General features: G+C 28.4%; 1 long non-coding RNA gene across 1 annotated transcript; it reads left to right on the top strand.

The window, feature by feature from the left end:
• The first annotated feature begins 13,167 nt into the window (after positions 1-13,167).
• LOC111294993 (uncharacterized) lies at positions 13,168-16,092 on the top strand. The gene is made up of 2 exons (XR_016327213.1): positions 13,168-13,248; positions 15,507-16,092. It is a non-coding gene; the product is annotated as an uncharacterized LOC111294993 (long non-coding RNA).
• Positions 16,093-24,069: the final 7,977 nt, after the last annotated feature.

Genomic DNA, 24,069 nt, shown 5'->3' with positions numbered 1-24,069 from the left:
TCATTATTTATAAATATGCTAATTTATCCATCGAATAAATTTATCACAAAACACTATCTTTAAGGAATTCAAAAATATCTCCTAAATTTTTTCTTCAAAATTTGATGTTTGAATTGATATTTGAACACATCAATCTAACAGTAAATGGTCCAATGGAGCAATCAACAAAGCAGTCAGCTTTTTTTCAACAATGTCATAAATAAATTCTGCCTGCAACTAGCAGCTACTATTACCCTAGAACAGTAGGCTTTGGGTTGGGCCTTGAAACGCAAATTTGGAGCACTGTTGGCTTGGACGAGGAACTTGTCCTAACAAGTCAAGAGTATTACACATATTCTAAATATTTTAATTTTTAATATTTTTTGACAAATACAAAATTTTTAATACTCTATATAATTCGTAATTGTTGATGCAACTTCGTTTCGAGCGAAAGAGGAGCTTGCTAGAGGCTGAAATGGATGATAAGTAAGACCTAAAAGATTTAACTAAACGGTCTGATTATGGACTTTTTTTAATTTAAAAAAAATTTATTGTTTCTTAATAAAAAGATTTGTTTTTACGGTGTCATAACGTTTAGATTCGGGGATTTATCGTTAAATATTGACTTGAAGGAGTCACCATCAATTTTTTTTTTATTTATGTGTGATTGGTCACCTAAAGAATCTATCTTTTCAAGAAACACCTAAATTTAAGGGTTCTTAAAAGAATAGGTTCAGGTCTACTAACCAGAACAGGGTTTGAGAGTTCGGTTACGCGTGAAGAAAGTTATAGCACCCTCACAACGCCTATCAAAAGATGGTACCAGCTTAATTTTGTGTTATCAAATAAGCCTTAAAATTTTATCATATGCCTATTATGGATCTGCACCCCCTGGGATCGATAAACCTTTTGGATCTTATTAACCAAAGAGATACGACTTTGCACTATAGTTAGCTCGGCACCAATCACGAATCCCCAAGGAATTACAAGAATTCTTGTTATACATTCGTTCCAACCCTCAACTCTCTTTTTTAGGTTCATCGACATTGAATCAATCGAACGCACTTCTAACACTTGTTCTACTTTTGGAAGACCCTGCGTTATATCACCAGATCTCGATTTTTCATATATAAATGTAACTAACGTATCTCCTTCGTAAAGGATTTCTCCATAATGCCCATGAACAGTTGCGCCCAGAGTCGCCAAACAAGGCTTAGCCGATCTTATTACTACAGAATCAACTTGAACAATAAAAACTTGACACTTTTAGCAGAAATTGAAAAAATTCCCTTATCTCAAGAGTATGCAAGAAAATTATTGTTTCACTTGCAGAGGCTCCATCATTGAATTATTTAACATTAAAAAAAATGAAAAAGAAAAAAAATAATTGTTTTTGTGCAATGAAAATTTATACTTTCAACTTTTTCTCAAAAATATTCTTTTGAAACTTTAATTTTGAAGAAAATTGATACTTTCAACTTTTCCTCAAAACCCTTTTTTTTGAAAATTTATTTTTAAGAAAAATTGATACTTTCAACTTTTCCCCAAAAATATTTTTTGAAAAACTTTTAATTTCGAGAAAAATTAATACTTTCAATTTTTCCTCAAAACCTCTTTTTTCTTAAAAATTTATTTTTATGAAAAATTGATACTTTCAATTTTTTTTCAAAAATATTTTTTGGAAACTTTTAATTTCGAGAAAAATTGATACTTTCAGCTTTTCCTTAAAACCTTCTTTTTGAAAATTTATTCTTAAAAAAAAATTGATACTTTCAACTTTTCCTCAAAAATAATTTTATTTAAAAAAATAAAATAATAAAATAAAAATAAAAATAATAAAAATATTAAACAACTTTGATATAATAATAATAAATAAATAAATAAATAAATGAAAAAAAAAAACCTAAGAACGGCTCGGCTCGGCTTGAGGAAGAGTAAATGGCTCGGGGACACGGCTCAGGGGTGTCGGCTCGACTCGGCTAAAGGCTTGAGACGCGGGTCACACGCAGGTCAAAAGCGGGTGGACGCTCGGATCGGATCGGATCTTGGCAAAACACGCAAATCTTCTGGGTTACTTAACGCAAAAACGACGTCGTTTTGGGAGGGTATGTAAGGCTGATTCATTTGTTTCTTCAGCAGAAGCCTTCTTCCCTCTCTCTCTCTCTTCCTTCCTCTTCTCTCCCTTCTCTCTAGAAACCCGAAGAACTCCGGTTGAATGGTCGCCGAATTCTGAAAATTTTCATCAGAATCTGAGTTTTTCGTCGAAAGTTCACAAGAAAACTGATCGGTTTCTGGAAATGGTTGCCTGAAACTGGGAAATTGGCCGGAAACTTCAAACTTAGCCGAAATAGTTGCCAAAAAATTCAACCTTAGCCAAAAAATTCAATTGGAATCTGAAAATTTTCCAAAAAAAAAAATCACAAAAACTCTCCAAAAATTCCTATCGATTCCTAGAGCTGTTCTAAACGCACCAAAACCTTTTTAGCTTTTAAATCTTCTCTGTGTCTGCCTTTTCTCTCAGCCAGTAACTCTTTTCTCTCCTTTTTTTTTTTGATCCGAGGATTCTTTTATAAGAATTGATCAGAAGAGTTTCTGATTAATTTCAATTCCTCTTTGGATTGGGATTCAATCATTGAATCCAATATGAACTCTGATTGAATCCCATTCACAGTAGGAATCTTCAAAACCAATTCAATTTTCAGTCGAAAAAAATCAAAAAAATAACAAAAAAAATCAAATAAAAATATTAATTAAAATAATCAGATAAACAAAAAAATTAACAGATAAGTCAAAATTTATGTCACTCTCCGTTTGACCAAGCTCTCAGCCTGGGCGAATAAGTAAAAAAACAAATCACTTCAAACTTCCGCTACAAGCTACCGGAAAAATTAACCATTGACAGTCTTCGCTGCCTCATTTCCATCCCTATCACACAAAGTCTCCCACGCATAGATCTTAAGTTGAAGATCAACTTTCAATTCCACCACTTAATCCATTCTTTGAGCACCCTTAGACAGCCATCAAAAACTCATCGACAGTTTATTGATCTCAATTTCTAACACCAAAAATCAAACCTTCACCACAATCATTTCTCTTCCAAAACAGAACCTAAAATATTTATAACTAGCATATCAAAAGCTCAGTCTACTGCTTTCCTCAAAGCAATTGCCACACCTGACAGATAGATTTTTCTTTTCATATAACAAGAGGAACATATTTGTCGTTAGTGGAATGAGAAGTAAATTTGGAAAATGGGAAAGAAAAAAGAACATGTGGTGAAGGATGATCCAGGTAGTGGTCCTGGTGGAGGTTGGTTTGAATGGGTGACTTGGTTGGTGGAAAAAACCTTTGTTTTATCCTTTGCAGGAAACAAGGGTTGCTTTCACCTCTGTAACATGAAAACCCAATTTTATGTTATTACATTCAAAAGTGAAAGGTGGATGTTTAATCTTCTCAAGTGAATTAGCTGGTTGGTTGCTGTGTACGTATGTACAAAATCTAACCTTACGTATATTTTTGGTATATATATAATTGCTGAAGGGTTTTTTTGTCTCAAAATACATTTTTTATACTAAAATATCAGATTTGCAGTCAACTTAAATTTAATTTTGACACTAAATATTAGATATTAGGTCCACAACTAACTTAATCTAGTTTTGGTGTGGAAAATAATAGGAGGCATAGTTTCAGTGTGAAAAAGAATGTGCGAGGAGGGATGCCGTGGATTATTTACAGCCATAGGTTAGTATTTTAGTTGAATTTTCCATGAATTATTTATATTGGGGAACATGCTCTTCCCTTATACAGCACCCTTAAACCACTTTTCTTAAATTATCTAAGACAAATAAAAAATATATATATATACCAAACTAAATTTAAATGTCAAACTCATTTTACTAATAGAAAAATACAAATAGAAGCATCTTTTTATTGATTAACTTATTAGGTTCACATATCAATACGTAATAAAAAAGTAACATTTAAAAAATTTGATTGTCGAATAACAAATGATTAGTGAAGTCTGACATATATATTTGATATTATTTAGAGAACATAATCTGAGCAATTAAGCCTGGGATCTATATTGTTCTTAAAAACAAATTTATTAAAACTAAATTTTGAGCAAATAAGCTAATCAATGAAATTCATTGTTAAATTACACATGGCTAAACAAATCCCTAAGTCCTAAACAAACACTTATTCCCGTCTACAAACTTGTTGCTTATGTCATATGGTCATTATTTTTGTTTTTAAAATGCAAAGTCATCTATTGCACCGTGCCTGCTCTCCTCTTAAGCACGTGTGACACTAGTTTGAACTAAAAATGATATACAAAGACGGAACTGAACCAATTGATAAAAAAATTTCAAAGGGTGTTTGAACATCAAACTAAAGAATCTTTTGGATAACCGCGATGCAATCGCACCTTCGGGAAGGTGTAGTTAAGCTTCAATCACTATCAATTAAATTCAAATATTAATTTAAAAAAGATTTATTTAATATAAATTTTTTAATTATAATTATAATAATATTTATTATTATTTTTAATTTTATTAAAATTAACATCACCGTCCATCCAAAATGAATTAAGATCATGTCAAAAATATTGGCAGCCAGCATATTTATAATTAAAAGTTCTGAAAAATGTTTCCCTAATAAAAACCTCAATCATGCTCCCAAGGCAGGGTAAAACCTGTATAGGTCAGTGCCTGACTAACTTGAGAATTACTTTTATGTTTTATATAATGCATACACCCTTTTCGAATTTGTCAAATATAGTTGTTCAAATACAGGATTAACTATAAATTAATTTAATGCATCGGACGGAATTGAATCCCTCACTAGTATTGAAAAAAAATTTCCCTATCCCAAATTAAATTGGTTTTCACAATTTAGAAACTACTATTATTTAAATAAAAAATTTTATTGATACTCAACAAAGCATGTTTCAATCTAATTTTAATTCATAACTCCATAAATACCATCTTAATTCTTTCTACACCACAACGAGTTAAGACTAGTTAAAATTGAAACTTGGATGGTACTGCTATTGGTATGGGCAACGCTCTAAAGCCCCCAAATCCAATAAAAAGCTACCGTGGGATGGGCTCTACTCGTAAAGAAATAAGCTTAACATCAGGTGGACCTCTGGTCCACGAATCATATGTTTAGTTGAAACAAAAGCTTGGCCTTAATAAATGTAGAAAGTTATTCTTTTACCCTTCCAAGCCCACATCTTTTATAAGCAACTTCTCGCCTCGTCGCTTCGCGTCTTGTAGATGTGGAATTTACAAAAAGACGTATTTATTTTGTAACTTCTCTGCGAGTTGCTTCTAAAACTAATTATGAACTCCCTTCATTTATGCACATTTCTTGATTATAATTAAAGCAGTCAGATCTTTGTTACTAAAAATATCCTTATCAATCATACAGTTATGATATCATACTTGTCAATTATGAAATTAATCAAAATTATTGCTTTATCTTCTACCCTTGTAGACTTTAACTAGCCTAGCTCTATTACCACTATTTCGGCAAAAGGTCATCAATTAATCTGGTAAAAAGCAAAAGCAAAATTAAATAATAAAATATTTGCACAAGATATGACAATATAATGTGATTCTAATCACATTAATAATCAATAATTTTTAAACTCACTTGTGATTAAACTTAATCCAAACAAATACTCACCTAACAAAAATCAATTTTAATTAAATCTATGAGCACTTTTACTCAATCTCTTAAAATCTCAAACCAAAAATACAAACAATCACATTTATGAACACATATTAGGACAATTTTCGAGATTAACCCTGTCATTTAGTTCCCTCATTACGTCTTTTGGGATCATACCGAGATCAGAAAGAGTATATATAAGAATCTCGGTCAACTCATCCTGCTCTATAAGATTCCCCTATTCACCATCACTTTTCTCAATCCAGATACTCTCTTGCTCTTGTTCTTCCATAGAACCTCCTCATTATCAGAATCTTATTGCCAGAAGACTCTAAATCTTGAGCAAAAGTAGGATTTTGGGATTGAACTATGGCTGAGAGCAACATGATCTTGAACGAAGAAAGGCGAGGTGGAAACCCATCAAGAGAATAAGTAATCTCAACAATAGTTGACCAAAAAGAAATGAAGGTGACAATGGGGGCATTTATAGGTGGAAAAGAAGAAGTAAAAGAAAACTAATGAGACAAAACCTCAAAAGGGGGAACAATTGAAGATGAAAGATGGTCGGTCATAGAAGACGAACTGACCTGAAAGATGGGGAAAAGAGGTGGATTCTGTAGCTTAAAATTTATCTGAGCACACAACTCTTTTGTGCTTAGGGTCTATTGTCCTCTTGCCCAAGCATTGTTATCATTTTGTTGCTACCCTTCTTTAGATATTGGGTTAAACTAGTAAGCCATTTTCTAACAATGACCGGTGGAATCAGGTCACCATCATCCTACCTGAGCTGACCTACCATTGGTTCTACCTTGAAACTTTTGGCCTCCCCAAAACTAAAATTAGAAGACATAATTGAAAGTACATACCAAAAAAAAAACAAAAAGAATAGACGAAAAGAAGATCAACTCTAAGGTCAAAAAAGCTTTTGAGGTCAAAAAATTTAGGTCGGATGGAAAACAATGAAAGCAAAAAAGTGAAAAATAAAGGCCCCAACAACCCTTTATTAGCTATGTCTCAAATCAAATGAATGACATAGACTACACAATGTGTTAGAATGTAGATGAAAAAACATCTTTTCATCTTTCAGTTTTATATTTTTTTGCTCAAACTACCTCTCTCCTCATTTAATGTTATCAAACTAGTTTAACTAGACGGCTTCTCAAGTCAAATCGACCGGACCGAATGGTTCCTTAGGACAAGTTGGACAGATTCCTTACTTGAACCAACATAGCAAACTGACACTCAATTCACTACAGAGTCCTAAAAGGAAATTTGAATCCAAATCCTTGAAAGAAAATATAAGTCCCACCTCAACTAGGTGAACTCTTTTTATTAAACCTCTGGTCACTTTAAACATTTGACACATCAATAACTTTCAAGCCGACTATGCACTCAACTCAAGAGATATGAGCGAGATTGTAACCCCACCAGGTCGAACCATGACCTAAGGCAAATTGTTTCCCAAAGCCGACTTCCACAATGATGTCAGCTACAAGGAATCAAATTTCACGTCATCTTTTTTTACTTATCTAGCTTGCATGAAATATGCTGACCATACACCTATCTGATATTCAAACTGCTTGATGAGCGGACAGAATGTTGAAAATATTTGGTGGTCAAATAAGTACAATGGTTTTTTTTCTCATTAAAAGTTTTAAGCAATGGCCAAAAGTAATTTCGATATTTGTGCCGACGTAACATATTAAGTCAGCCTAACATACTCAGTGTCATATCAGCTTGGTCATGTCGTTATTATCCTATGATGGTCCCCTATTTCTTATTTATAACTACACATATCCAAGCATCACTAAGGCAAGTTAAACCCACTCCTAATTTCTCTTACTACTTTCTTTTCGACCTCACTCATTTTTACTTACTCGATTGGAGTGCAAACATATGAACACTCTCTGTCTTTATCTCTAATTGTTATTCTCTTTTACCTTTTCAAAAATACCTTTGGATCGAACCTCAGCACAAACACTAAATATTCTAATTTTTAATATTTTTTTAACAAATACAAAAATTATAATACTTTATATAATTCATAATTGTTGAAGCAACTTTTCGAACAAAAAAGGAGCTTGCTAGAGGCTGAAAAGGATGATAGGTGCGACCTAAATAGACTTAATTCACTAAACGGGTCTGATTTCAAACCTTCTTTAATTTAAGCAAATTTCATTGTTTCCTAATAACCCAAGTATACACGTAAATTTCATTCTAAAAAAATCAAAGCAGCCTCCATAATTTAAATAAAACTAACCTAAAGGAGAAAACAATGAAAGAAACACAAAAGAAAAATATATATTTGGAAGAGCGTTTAAGGCCTAGGGGGTTGGAAACAGCAAGAAGCTTTTCATTTTTTTCATCAACTATATATTAATTAGCAATCTCTACGTGATGTATGCAAATATATGTTTTTTTTTCCTAATTAGTACTCAAATAATCATTAATAATAAGGTTAAGTATTGGTTTTTTTTTTTTTGGTTAGTGGAAGGATAAGGTTAAATTTTAATGTCAAGAAAATATGAAATCATTAAATTTTAACAATTTAATATAAGACTATTGAATACTTAATTTGGTACTAAAAGTTTATAAGGTCAAAGACTTCGACGAATGGATGCCATTGGAAGAAAATTATTTTTATCACCATGAACAAGCTGTCTTGAGTAGTGAAAATTGGTCTTTTTTGGGCAAAACGACAAATAAATTTGCTCATCTATATAACAAGACGCGGGATACTAATTTCCTCCTTCGTGATAACCCCTTTTTTTTTCTCTTTTCCCACCATCGATCTAAGAAAGAATTGAATGAAAAACTGCCCAATTTTTTGATGGTGAGAAAGTAATGTATCTGTAGTTTGCAAAACATCCCTTGCCTAGTTCTAATATAGAAGATTTTTGCAGTTAAAGCTTTGGCTAGTTTTCCTTGAAGCGATCTTGAATCTTGAGTTGAACCTTAGGAGTTCAATCACTAGCTTATTGCTGCAAAAGCTAGCTTGCCAATGTTCGCCGATCTGTTTGATATTTTCCTTGGGGTATGATCAAGGTATTGCCAATTTGGAGCCCCATCATTTTTTTATTATTGGTTTTTTTTATGTAAAGTGAATTATTGAGTCTTGCCTTACACAATAAATTGATTTAAAAAAAAACTTTTAAATCATAATTTACCAATTCGAAATTGAAAATTTTAAATGAACATTAGAAGCTTTTCATAGTATGATATTAGGCTCAACCATAAATATAATTTTGATTAATTCTAAGGCCAACCAAATTAACCTATTAAGACAAATTACCAAATAATTTTGTTAAATAATTAGAAATTATTAGCATTATTAAAAAATCCTGGTTCTTCTTCTGATGGAAAGAATGTTTTCTATGATAGAATTTAATGTGAACTGAAAAACAATAACCCCCAAAACTACAGATGGTGGCCCATATGCTATGTCAATCAAGGTTGACTATCGGATTCTTGAGGTCGGTTAATCGCCTATCTATCTTCATGCAAATTTCTCGATTTTGACATATTCGTGCAAGTATCGATCTATTTAAGTCTGATTGATAATTGATAAAGTGATGTATTTCGTTCTATTGATATTTTTATTTTTTTATTTCAATGTAAAAAAGTCAAAATAATTGCTTAATTTTTGTGAAGTAGCACCAATATTTCAAAGATATAATTTATTTGCTCTCACTCTTTTACTCTGGATTTGATTTTATTTAAATTTTCTTTTGAAAAGCTATCTTTAATCCAGCCATCAAAATTGATCTTATTCTACAATTAATGAATTTTCACGAACTCAAAACTCAAGTGTTCATATAATAGTTTGATGGTGTTTTTTTTTACTAGTATTTTTTTTTATTTTCTTTAATGCAATGCATTTTCCTTCTACTCAATGAAAAACAGTCAAATTTTGAAAAAAAAATAAAACCAAAGATTTAAATATAACTTGTTTCTCTTTATAATAATTGTTTTTGTTTATTTAAAGAGAAGAAATATAAAATCAATTTTTTTAAATAAAATAAATTCATTTTATCATTAAATTAAATGTTTAAGTGCATAATTGAATAACATGCTAAATTATTCCAAATTATTCTTTTCATATTTTATGTTTAACTTTGATCACTTTCAATTTTTTGAATTTTTTGACATAAAAATTGATAATTATAGTTAATGATATTAGGATAACTATTAATTGGGTTTACACTTTACACTAACAATAATAATGTGTTGCTTGATTGGCTTTTTGATATTTTTTAGATAACCTTTTTTTTCTAGGAATATTTCATCTAAGGACTAATCTATACAATCAACATAGCTACATTTGAAAAATAAAACATCCATAATTTTTCCACCTTTGTTTGATCTTCTACTTCAAATAGATGAATCGTGGAGGATTAGAAAATTAAAGGACCAATCAATTTTGTTTTCCATTTTTAATTACTAATACATTTGCCTAGTTTTTCATCAAAACCAGTGGCGTAGCCACAGCATGAGTAGTGGGGTCAGTCAACCCCACCGAAATTTTTAAATTTTTAATAATATGTTTATCATATTTGAGTAAATTTTAAATTTCTTTATAATGAATGTATTACTTTAAGGTAAATTTTCAATTGATCTTATTGAAAAAGAAAATTAAGAATCAATGTAATAATATAGACAAAATTTAGGGATCAATATATAGTTAATAAAAAATAATATGGAGAAAAAATTATTTATCGGCTTTTTTTTACTATTGAAATTAATGTTGAATTCGTTAGTTGTAAGTACAAGATAAAAAGAAAATTTTTAATAATGAAAATAGTAAAGAATATATTGTGTAAATAAATGAAATCAACTTGGTTTGATGCATGATTTGATGAATGACTGTTCAATTAAATATACTAAAAGAGATGTATTTAATAATAGTTTGAAAATATGGAAACTCATCATAGTAATTGTAACAGCATATCTTTACATCGAATATTTTCTTTTTATTATTTGAATCTTAAGCTTTTTTTGGTATAATGATATTGTTATTATTTTAAGATTGTGTATGAAAGATTGTAAATTTTTACATTTTTGTATTATGAAAGTACTTTTTTTTTGTTATTTTTGTACATATGTCCCATTTTAACATTCATGAAAATTCATAAAAAAAATTGGCATTAGCTCATTTTATACTAAATTTTAAAATTTTTATATAATTGATGTTCCATGATTTTTAATATCAAAAAATTTAAAAAAAAATGAAAAACAAATTTTGAAATAAAGAGCAAGGAATTTGAGTCTTAGAAAAATAAGAACATAGCTTTGGAAATTTTAAAAATAAAAAATAAATTGAAAATTTGAAAAAAAAAGTATTAGTATAACTTTGTTGATCTCACTTATGGGGTATAAACGAATAGAATTTTTAATTAATTATTCATGAATATATTTGATTTTTGTTTGTTTATATTCGTTTATTAAATTTAACAAATAATCTTGAATATTATTTTTAAATTAATTTATTAAATGAACTGAACACAAATAGAGATCTATTTGGTTCGTTTATATTCGTGAACAAACTTGTTTAAAGTTTGTTTAAAACTCATTCATTTGTTGTTTATTTATTGTTCGTTTATAATAATACTAACAAAATTATATTTTTATGTTTTATCCTAATCTTATTTTAAGATTCGTTGATATTCGTTTGGATTTGTTTATGATTTGTTTGTTTAAATTTATTTATTATTTATGATTATATTCATTTATATATATTCATGAATATATTCACTTAATATTCACGAACATGTTTACGAATTGGTTTATTTAACGTAATTGAATAAAGTATAAAAAAAATACGAACGAGCGTAAACATTTTATCATTTAAATGAACTAAACTTAAATACAAAGTAATTTTTTTACCAAACATAAATCGAGTTTGAATATCTACAAAAATAAATGAATAAATTACATATATATATTCGTTCATTCATATTCAATTTATTTACAACGCTAATCCTACCGAAGAAATCATGATTTGGCCACTGATCAAACTTACGTGAGAAACATTATTTTGATCATTTGATCCCAAATCTAGTTATTTTCTCACAAGAAAATAAAAATAACTTATTGTTTTATATACCAATAACATTAAGAATTACAAATTTTAGGTTTCAATGATTTTTTTCAAATATGTTTCATGTCTCATTTAGAGATCACATAATGGAATTTAAAAAAAAAAAAAAGTCATATTTAACACCTTTTAAGAGGGAAAGTAATTTTATTTTATTAAAAAAAAAAAAGGGCTACGATGTAGATAAACCATATTGTACAAACAATTGACACATTAACAAGGCTTAAAAAAGACAAGCAACGTGTAGTACCTAGAAACAAAAATCCATAATCATATATTCAAACTTTAATTCCTTTCAAGCACATCGTCTCGTTCATTACATGGTCAAAATGTTGGCATGGTAACAATTTATCAATAAAAATTGGCACGTGCTATATATTTTTAATTTTATTTTTTAAAAAAATTTAAATTAAAAATTCATTTAAAAAAATATTTTTACAATTAAAAATTAAGAAAAATTATAATTTTTTAAAAAATCTATTCTTTCTTGAAATTGAAATGAAAAAAATTTTAAAAAGAAAAGGGAGCAAGGGAGAGCGAGTGGAAGGAAGGGATAGGGGAAGGGCCAAACGACAGTGAATCTCCTGGCTCTCTTTTCCCTTTCCATCCTCTAAATCTCCTTGGTTCCATTTTTTTTTTTTTTTTAGTTTTAAAAATAAAAATATTAAAAAACTAACATGGCATTTTTTAGCCACGTGTCATAATTTATCGGCTAACTTTAGATTACTTCAGCTTGATGATAGCATAATTAGTATGTGAGACAACGTGCTTAAAAAAAGTGAAATTTAAGTACTAATTACGGATTTTTATTTTGTATGTATCAAATTAACATATGTGGTATAGCTTAGCATTAAATTACTAATTAATTCCTCAATTTACAACAATTACATCTGATAAAATAAAATTTTAACTCTTTTAGATAAAAATTAAATCTTCTATCAAAATAGTGACATGGTTACTCTTCAAATGCTTCGAGCAAAATTTTTCTGTTAAAAATTTCATTAATTATGACTATTATGGATGGAATCAAGGATTCTATCGATGAAATATTTTATCAATAAATCTTTTTTGTCTTCGATGATTGATCGATATAAACATCAGCTTGAGCTAATAAAATCCAATCTAAAAAAAAACCGTTGAAGAGGCGACAAAACAACTTTTCGTTACAAAACCAATAAACCGAAAAAGGATGGATTCCCAAGTAAGCCTTGGTTTATTATCCTATCCTGTGGAACCAAAACCAAAACCAAAACCAGCTGCTGCTGGGTGTTATGAAAATCAACTCGGCAAACCGGCTTGATAGAGTTTGCTATTTCCTTGCACCTTCCCTCCCCCCACCAAAAAAAAAAAAAAAGAAGAGAGAAAAATTACCTATAAATATCTTCTCACCGCACGCCCCCCCATTTAAGCTCCTCTCTCTCTCTCTCTCTCTCTCTCTCTCTCTCTCTCTAAGGTAGCTTTAAACTCTTTGATCTTTGAATATTTTTGTAGTGCCCATGGTAAGGCTGCTATCTATAATTTTGTAACTATTCCAATCTTTTGCGTTTGGTTATTCTGATTGGAGTAACGATTTTCTTTCTTTGTTTCAATCTTTGATATATATATATATATTCAGGTGTTTTTGGTCGATCTGGAATTAATTTGTAGATTTAGATTGTTTTTGGCGGTTATGATATACTTTTTTAAAAAACTTCTGAAATAACTTTTTTTTTTCTGCAATTTTTTACAAAAACTACTCCGAGTAGGCAAAGATATGATTATTGATTTAAAGATCATTTTGTCCTTGCACCATTCATAAAATTTTAGTTGTTTGTGTAGATCTATAAGACGAGACAAAAATACCCATGTAATCTACAAAATCATCCTGCTTCCGATGAGTTGGGGACAGGTAATGTCGATGGTTTTCATCTTGTCGTTGGCAGTGACATGTTGATTGTCAACCAAAGGTCAAAATGGGGATAATCTTATAATTAAGTATGAGTCTAGACTTCTATAATGCCAACTTGAGTTAGCTCAGGTTGCATGATAGGCTTCCGCACTGTAGGGTAGCCACGGTTCGAGGCGCAATAGATGTGTTGGTGTGGGCCAGACACCCCAATGCACCACAGCTCATGTTATCCGAACACATCGACCGGTGTGATTGAGCAAAAAAGTCACTTGGGTCTTATTTGGATTCAATCGTGTCTATTGTTTGGTGTGATGTAACGTTCTTTTTATGTAAATATATCACTAATTTTAGATAAATATATAATTTATTAATAGGACGCAAGGATTCGATTCGAATTTCATCTGATTTATAAACATTTTTACTTACAAATAATCAAAGTAAGTTTAGAGGACATGAGAGATTTTAAAGATAGATTAAAAAATAAAAACAAAATAGTTCTAATGTAACAAATTATTTTTGGTATTTAAGAGTTCTTTTGGTTATTTTTTGCAGGCTACTTGCTTTATGCTTTTCATTTTATATATTTAAGAGTGGTTTAGAGGAGGTACGATGGAATCCAGGTTTTTTTTTTTTTTATCCATTGCATCGCACTCGGATGTGTAATTTAGTCCGGTGTTTTTTTAATCTTATACTAGAAAGAAAAGGGTAAAGTGGTATATTAAATTTTAAGGTAGTTGATTATTTTATATAGAATAATAGTTTGTTTTAGTGTGAAAATAAAATAAAGACATTTTTCAATAATGGTAATAGATTTTCTAATTTTAACCTCGTTAGATTTTATTTACATATATATTTTATTATTAATGTTAATTTTATTGTTATAATATCTAATATCATTTAATTTTATCACCATCATTATTTTTAATTTCATTGTCCAACATCATTTACATCAATTTCATCAAATTAACACATTAAAATTTTATTTGAAAGAACCAATTATATGCGAAGGAATTGCTTGTGTAAATTGGTTAATGGTAGAGTACTGTTTCTACTTAATTTATTTCTAAATTTTAAAGGGAGGGAATTTCAATTTCTTTTTTTTTTTTTTTGAGTTTTGAAACATAGAAGAAGATACTAACAAAAAAGTTTGAGATTTGAAAGGGAGGGAATTTCTTGAATTTTTTTGGAATTTTTTAAATATTCACAAAACGAATTACTCAACAAAAATAAATTCTGAAACAATTTTAAATTATTTCGTTCCATTGAAGGAAAAACAACTGAAAATTCAATCCGAAATACGCGTTAGTTTTTTACCAAAATAGGTTACCAAATGCACTTTTTTTTAGTTGGAGAAGAGAGAATTACCGTATATATTTTTTTTATACGAAAAATTTGAAGTAGATTAATTTTTTAATTTTTTTATGTTAAAATAAGATGTGTAGTAACTCGTAACCTAAAAATTAAAAATAAATTATTTAATTTTATAAGTTAAAACAATGTATCATATCTTATAATTTAAAAATAATAATTATATATCGTACAATCAAGATAATTTTTATAAAAGATTATCAACGACTTTTAGATAAAAAAAAGTAATTTTTACCAATTGCGCTAATTTTTTGTTGATAAATTTTGTTCGTTAAAACAAAAATATACATCAATTAGTAAATTAAATGGTCATGATCTAATGTGGCTATAAATCAATTAAGCAAATAAATCAAAAATTTTCCACTAGCCAAAAAAAAAAAACCCAAATTCTCCTTAGATATCTATTCAATAGATTTATTTGTTCGTGCTTTATTCTTTGTTTTTTAAATATAAATTTATTAGTAACGGTTTTGAATTTTATTTTGCTTGCCCCAAAATCAGGATGCTGAAATTTTTCTTGAGATTGCGGGAGCTGAATTGGCAAGGAAAAAGGCCGAGACAAGACGCATGGCGAGGTGGCTACGCGCGAAGGAGCTCGCAGTTAAATGGAAGAAAAAGGAAATGAAGAGGATTAAGAGAGTGAACAAGCTAATGTTTGCAGTAAATAGACGCATGGAAAAAATGGTCGACGATTTTCTGGTTGCGGCTGAAGCAGAGAACAATTATCATCAGACTATGGGGGAAGTTATGGAAGGCGTGAATAATCTCAATCTTGAAGAAAACAATATTATATCTGCGAACCAAGTTCAATCTTTCTGTAGCAGTGGCAGCGCTGCTAATGGCAACAGCAACTGAGGATATGGCGGTGGTCACGGTGGTGGACTCCGTAATCATTAGGGTGATATGTTGTAGCTTGTTTCCATTAATCAATAAGAAACTGTGACTGCCTCTGGTGGCGGCAAATAATAATGGTGCAAGCATTCAGGTTAGAGTCTTGGTGATTTGTTGTGTTTTAAGTCAAATTGTAGCTGCGAGCTAGCTGTGTTTGAGGAAAGGAAACTTTGTGTTGAGTTCTATTCCTATAATATTTACATGGAATTTATAGAAAACTTTTGGAGAATAATAGTTATTCAAAAATTATTATTTAAATCAAAAATAGAAAACTTTTGGAGGTTTTGGAGTGACATTTTCTCAAAATTTTTCTTAAAGTGAGAAACTCCACCAATATCTTCGGAGAATCTTCAAAAAAATGATATATAAATATATATTTTCCAACGCCAGAATTAAATTCAAGTAATAGTAAAAAAATTAGAGTAAATGAAAATCATATACAAACTATTGAAATATGTATTTTTATTTTTATGTTTTATATTCTTTTAAAAGTATTATGATATCAAATAATTAAAAAAATTTTTAGAGAACTTAAATATTTTATCAATCAATTATTTTTTATTGGAAAATTTTGAATTCAAATCTTTATAAAATTAAAAGAGATATGCAAACTAACCTTTAAACAAAAACTCAAATAATAAAAAAAATTTAAATAAAATATAACACCTATAATTTCTTCTTATATATTCGGATTAGAGCCTCTTTTGTTTAAAAAAAAAAAATTTAATTCCCTCTTCCCTAAATTAAAATAAGATACTGGTGGCTTTAGTCTATAATCCCTATAATAGTCTCATCGTTCTTACCTATTTTCTTTAGTTAACAGGCCACAATAAAGGCCCATTTGTACTTCTCCAACCCACATGCTCCTCCTAGGTTGGCATTTGGGAAAATAGGAGTGAAAGGAATCATGGAAAATGGCACCCATGAATACCAGGAGCATCAGACTCTGTTTTTTAATTTGCATCAAGATTGTGCTTTTTCTTTTGGATTACTCAAATCCCATCAACACCACCAAAGGGAAACACAAAGAAAGAAAGATGAAGTCAGGCCGTGAAGAGAAAGAGCCGAAGTCAAGAACCCAACTCGATAATTAACAATTTCGGCCTTGTCTTAGGCCTCCTCTTACTAGAAGAAAATGAGAGAAGGGGTCGCTTTTGCCCCAACAGCTCCTACCCTCTATAAATTCAATGGTTTCGCAGGAGCTCCTTGTATTCTATTCTTCACCTCTCTTTCCTAACACCTTCCTCCTCTCGGCAAACCTCTCATGCATTTTTCACTCTTTTCTTCTTATTAGGCTGTCCAATATTTTTTATTCTCAATTCTTTCAATTTCTTTCTCGCTTGGAGACAACTTGAGAAAGAAATTGAAAGAGCTAAGTATCAAATTAAAAGAAAAAACTAAGCAATTGGGAGCATTTCTGATCTTTATCTTTTAGTTTAAGTTTTTTTTCTTTTTTTTTTAAGGTTAATGTGTGATTTAACCCCTAAATTATACTACCTTTTTATGATTTGGTGCTTATATTAAAAAAATCCAAAATTAGGTATTCAAACTTCATGTTCATCAAGCATTTTTCTTCACACTGATTTTGTTGGTGTAAGTTGATGTGACAAAAAATAATCAATGATATCATGACATTGATCAATATTTGTGGTGGTAGCATTTTGAATAATAATATTAATCAATGATGTAAATTATTTGACAAAAATAAAATTTGGATACCTAATCATATAATCATAAATTTTTTTAATCATACATATAATATTATATTATAATATATATAAATTTGATAAGATTTATTTACGTGAAAACTCAAATAGTTTTTTTTTTCAACATATAGGAAATATTTTAAAATTTCTCTTTTGTAATAACAGGTAAGATATTTTCTAATTTTAATATATTTATCAAAAATATATATTTAAATTTATTGAATTATCCAAAACTTTCAAATTTAAGTAGAAGATGAATTCAATTATTTTTAAATTGTTAGCAATAAAATCTAATTTAAAAATATTGTTTTTTAAAAATGCATTTCCAAATAATTTAAATATGTATCTTTTTCAATTTAACATTTTTTAATATAGCCATATATTATCTTTTAAAATAAATTTATTAATAATATAAATATATAATTTTTAAAATTAAAAATCTCAAATATAGTGATATTGTAAAATAGATTTCTTAATAATTTAAACATATGTCATTTGAAATTTGAAATTTTAAAATATAATTTTTATTTTAGAGATTTTATAATAGTTCTTCATTATTTGATTATTTTTAAATTTAAAAAAGATCAAATATTTCATACATTATAAGGTAATTTATTTGTTAACTATGATCTCAATGTTAAAATATTTCTATATTTTTTTAACCTTTATGGTTGCAAAGAAATGGATTTTTAACCTGTGATATGCACAAAATTTTTTATTATATTTTTTTAAACTTTTTTATATAAGAGATGTATAATTTTTTATAATCTGTGCATCTACGTATTAAAAAATTAGAATACCTTTTTTGTTTTTGAAATTTTTATGAAAACTTTAAATATTTTATTTGTTTTAGAGTGTAAGCATAGATTTTATAAAAATTCTTTAACAATTTATTGATGTTGTAGCAGAGGAAGAAAATTGGCATAGCACAATACTGAGTCTTTTGAAGTATTTTGACAATTGAAGGTAAAAATTATTGATTTAATTATTTAGGCATTAGTTTGTTAATTTTATTTATTTATATAGAAAAGATTGTATAGGATTACTTTTAATTGTTGATTTTGTTGTGCTTTTTTTTATCTTTTTAATTTATGAATAAAGTCAAATGATTAAAATGCTGTGCTAATTCTAAAATTGTTATTTTATATAAAAATAAATTCATATTTATTTATTTGAAATTAATTTTTTATAATTTAATTCTTTTATAATATTATTTTTTAAGCGAAATATAAGTGATAAAAGTAAAATGCAAATTTTTTTAATTTTTAAATTCGATTATAAAATCCTATGATCGAAAAATGACACCTTCTCATTAAAACTTTTTTACAAAAAAAATTTAAAATAATTATTTAAAATTTAATATTATTACTTAAAATTTAAAACTATTTCATTTTAACTTTTATATAATTTTGCATCAAATGTAAAATTTAAAAGAAGTATAAAAATTAAATATCAAGCCAGTTGGTCGAGTACTCGAGTACCTAAGTAGAAAAGAGCAATTCTTACCAATTGCATTAATTTATTGTTGATAAATTTTATTGATTAAAATAAAAATATACATCAATTAATGAATCAAATTATCATGATCTAATGCCGTCTTAACTTTGGCTATAAATCAATTAAGCAAATAAATCCAAAATTTTCTACTAGCCAAAAAAACTCAAATTTCTCGTTAGATATCTATTCAATAGATTTATTTGTTCGTGTTTTTTTCTTTGTTTTTTAAATATAAATTTAGCAGTAATGGTTTGGAATATTATTTTGCTTGCCCCAAGCAGGATGCTGAAATTTTTCTTGAGATTGTGGAAGTTGAATTGGCAAGGAAAAAGGCCGAGACAAGACGCATGGCGAGGTGGCTACGCGCGAAGGAACTCGCAGTTAAATGGAAGTAAAAAAAATGAAGAGTATTAAGAGAGTGAACAAGCTAATGTTTTCAGCGAATAGAGGCATGGAAAAAATGGTCGACGATTTTCTGGTTGCGGCTGAAGCAGAGAACAATTATCTGCAGACTATGGGTGAAGTTTTGGAAGGAATGAATAATCTCAATCTTGAAAAGAACAATATTATTTCTGCGAACCAAGTTCAATCTTTCTGTAGCAGTGGCAGCGCTGCTAATGGCGACGGCAACTGAGGATATGGCGGTGGTCACGTTGGTGGATGTCATAATCATTAGGGTGATGTGTTGTAACTTGTTACCATTAATCAATAAGAAACCGTCACTGCCTCTTGTGGCAGCAAATAGTAATGGTACAAGTATTCAGTTTAGAGTCTCAGTAATTTGATGTGTTTGAGTCAAATGATAGCTGATATTGTCACGAGTGGATAAGGAAACTTTTAGGTTCGTGATTTCAAATTTTAAATATATACTTATTCGATATTATAAATCAATTTAAATTATTACAGTTTATATTATTATGATATATTATTTTTATAAAAGATGATTCATAAAAAAAATAATATAAATTTTTATATCCTTATATCAACGTTAGTACACAACGGTGGCATATTGTTTTTATCCTACGAACTAGCTTTGATACAAAGACATACACTCGTTAGACGTATCAAATTAAACTAATTATTACGATTTATATTTTTATAAGATATTATTTATTTTGATTTTTTTTATTTCATAATTTTATTTCATAAAAATTTTTTTATAATAAAAAAATAATGTGAATCATATATTTTAAAATCAACTCTAATAAATAACTGATATAAAATTTATAATTTTTTTTTTAAACCGTGACACTAGCAGCTAGTTAGCAATGTTTGTGGAAAATAAACTTTTTTGTTAGTTCTATTCTTATAATATTTACATGGAATTTATAGAAAACTTCTGGAGAATAATAGTTATTCTAAATTCCTCAAAAATATAAGTCACAGAGCTTTCAACTTCTTTTTCTATATCCTGACCAGAGCTTCTTTTTCTCCAAAAAAAGAAAATTTCAATCCCCTCTTCCCTAAAATAAAATAAAATATTGGCTGCTTTAGTCTATAATCCTTAGAATAGTCTCATCATTCTTACCTATTTTCTTCAGTTAGCAGGCCACAATAAAGGCCGATTTCAACTTATCCAACCCACGTGCTCCTTCTAGATTAGCATTTGGGAAAATAGGTGTGAAAGGAATCATGGAAAATGGCACCCATGAATACCAGGATCATCAGACTCTGTTTTTTAATTTGCGTCAAGATTGTCCTTTTTCTTTTGGATTACTCCAATCTCAACCACACTCCCAAACCACCAATAGGAGAAACAAAGAACGAAAGACGAAGCCAGGCTGTAAAGCGAAAGAGAGCCGAGTCTTCAGATTTGATAATTTATATATTTATATTATATAAAATATTAATAATTTATGTATTTATATTATATTTTATATAAAAATCATATATCATAATTTATATCAATATAAATATATAAAATATATATTTTTTACTTTAATAAATATATTTATGATTATTATTAAAATTTTAAATCATATTATTTTTATATTTTTTATTCATATTATTTTATATCATATTTAACTTATTACGTTTAATTTCATATCAATAATTAAGAATTTTGGCCTCGTCTTAGGTTTACTCTTGCTAGAAGAAAATGACAGGAGGGGTGGCTTCCGCAACAACTCTTACCCAATTAATAATTTTGGCCTCGTCTTAGGCCTACTCTTACTAGAAGAAAATGACAGGAGGGATCACTTCCGCAACAACGCTTACCTTCTGCCTCTATAAATTCAATTAATTGGATCCTATTCTTTCACCTCTCTTTCCTAGTGTCTTCCTTCTCTCAACAACCCTCTCATGCATTTTTCATTCTTTTCTTTGTATCAGGCTCTCCAATATTTTTGATTCTCAATTCTTTCAATTTCTTTATCGCTTGAATGCAAGCGGGAAAGGAATTGAAAGAGTTAAGTATCAAATTAAAAGAAAAAAATATTAAACAATCGAGAGCATTTCTTTTTATCATTTAGTCGAAGTATTTTTATTTTATTAGTATTTTTATTTTTAATAAAAAACTTGATGCAATCAATATGACACAAATGATTTATCAAAAATTATAATAGAATCAAGTCGATTTGCAATTTAATCTATTTAAGCAACTCAAATTATATTTTTTATGTTTAAGTTCGATTTATAAAATTAATTGAGTTACTTAGACTCAATTTAATAAATTTTATAAAATTATAATTATTGATATTAAATATTATATTTTTATCATTTATGTATGTATTAAAAATAAAATTTTAATAAATTCACAAATCTTTTAAGTCAAATATTAATTTTTTAAACTCGATTTAATTTATTATTCAAATAATTTGAATTTAAACTCGATTTGATAATAAATAAGCAGAACTCAAATTTTTGTTACTCAAATACGAATAACTCATTAACTTAACTCGTTTATAAGTCATGATCTGTAAGCCCACAGGATCCGAAGGGAGGATTACTGAAAATCCTGAAAAATGTTTGGACAAAACTACAAAATCATCTCTGAAATATGATCTATTTGACTGAATAATCTCCTTAATTAGTCTTCTTTGGTAGCCAATGGCATCTTCATATAGGTTCTTGGTTTAATTTATCTAATTTATAATTAACATTTTTTTGTTTTATTCATGGCCTCATAATTTTTAAATTAATGTTCAAGCTATAAAAAAAGGTTTTACTCTCTACACCATTTCTTTTGTTTATTTTTCCCTTTTTTTTTTGGTTATTATTCTAAAATTTAGGTCTTTTCTTTTCATTTTCAATAAACAACATTTTTAAACTTTTATATTAATTTGTTGTTTTTTGAAATTAAAAATTGTTAAATATTCAACAATTAAATGTTTGATATATAACATATTAAAAATTAAAGTTTGCTTTTTTTTTTCTTAATTGGTCGTTTTAAATCAAATATGAAATGGAAAAAAGATGAAGATTAGAAGGAAGATTTCTTTATGAAAATAATGAATTGTTGAACAAACAAAAAATATATATCCGAGGTAAAGTTGGAAAAATAAAAATTAATCCTCCCTAATTAAACAAGAATATATTGAAACCAATCAAGTAGCCTTCCTAGATGTATACTCTCATCTTGACTTCATTTCTTTTGATCTTTTAGCACAGTGGAGAAAAGAAAAAGGAAAAACATTCATGTGTAGAAGTCATGGAACCAACCTTTTTTTTAATCTATATTTTGATAAAGTATTTTTACAACTTCAATGATGATGAATTTCATGAGTTGGGCACTTCCTATCAAACAGTCATGATAAGGTCAAAGTTTATCTTTGTTAGCTCATTATACTTATTTGGAAATTGAATTTAATGGATATTAACGATTGTTGTAAGTTGCAATCTTAATGCTTTTGTCCAATTATCATTGCATAAAACACAATATGGCATTGGAGTTTCCTATAATTCGTTTGTCTCCATGTGATATTTGGCAATAATTTCTTATCTTTTATGATATTCTTGCCACAAAAGCCTCTTGCTAATAAACTATTAACACATAAATATTATCGATCAATTCAAATTGCATTGTTTTGTTGTTATTGTTGTTTTCATTCTTAAAATTTATTATTATTTATTTATGTGAATGTGGATAGTACCCTAATTGGTCACTACTTTCAAAGCACAAAATCTAAGGATGACAGAAACATGTATTTTTTATTAAAAAATTGAAATTTAATTCGCATACAATTATTCTTAATAATAATATTTAATAAATTTAAATTTTAACGTTAGTAAATATTTTTTATATAAACAAAAGCCCAATGATGAGAATAAAACTTTGGGATTGTTTCCTATGGACTCAAATTCTAATGTGGGTTTCACGTGTTTATTATTCTCTTGCTTTGCTCGATGCATGTGCCTATATTTATGATTTGTAAGTGAACTTGTTAGTGTGATTAACTGTTGCTACATATATGTTTGAATTCTTTAATTATGATTCTTGATTTTAGCGAAGCGTTATTACCCTTTTAAATTTACGATTTAAAAAAAAATAATGAAAGAAGAATGGCAAGAAAAAAAGAAAATTTGAACTTAGGCCATATTCAGACGTTGATTCTAGCTATTCAAATATAATTGTTCGTTGGCTTTGCCAATTGTGATAGTTCAGATAGTTTGACAGCAGTTTTTAGAGGTAGTGGGATCGAAACGATTTAGATGTCTGATATGATTTTGAGTAAGCTGACAAATCTATTTCCTGACTAAGTAGCTCCACGTCGGATGGAACTCGTGATCCTTTGCCTGTCTCCCCTAAAAGTGGTAGTAAGAGAAATTGGCCCCCACCAACAACTGTTTCAACTGTCAAGGCACGTATTAATATCTATAGTCCCCTTTTGCCTTTTCAACGATTATGCTCTAGCTCTCTCTCTTCTACCCTTTTTTTAAATTTTTTTTTATGGCAACTGTGTTCAATCTTCTTTAGCTTGAATGGTCAGATTACTCATTTCTCTTTCTAGAACTGATTATTCAATTCAGGT

This window comes from Durio zibethinus, chromosome 14 (genome assembly GCF_047325235.1).
Source record: "Durio zibethinus cultivar Kanyao isolate XHJ-2024 chromosome 14, ASM4732523v1, whole genome shotgun sequence".
Classification (NCBI taxonomy): domain Eukaryota; kingdom Viridiplantae; phylum Streptophyta; class Magnoliopsida; order Malvales; family Malvaceae; genus Durio; species Durio zibethinus.
The sequence above is the reverse complement of the archived record's forward strand: the minus strand, read 5'-3'. Positions and strand labels throughout refer to the sequence as shown.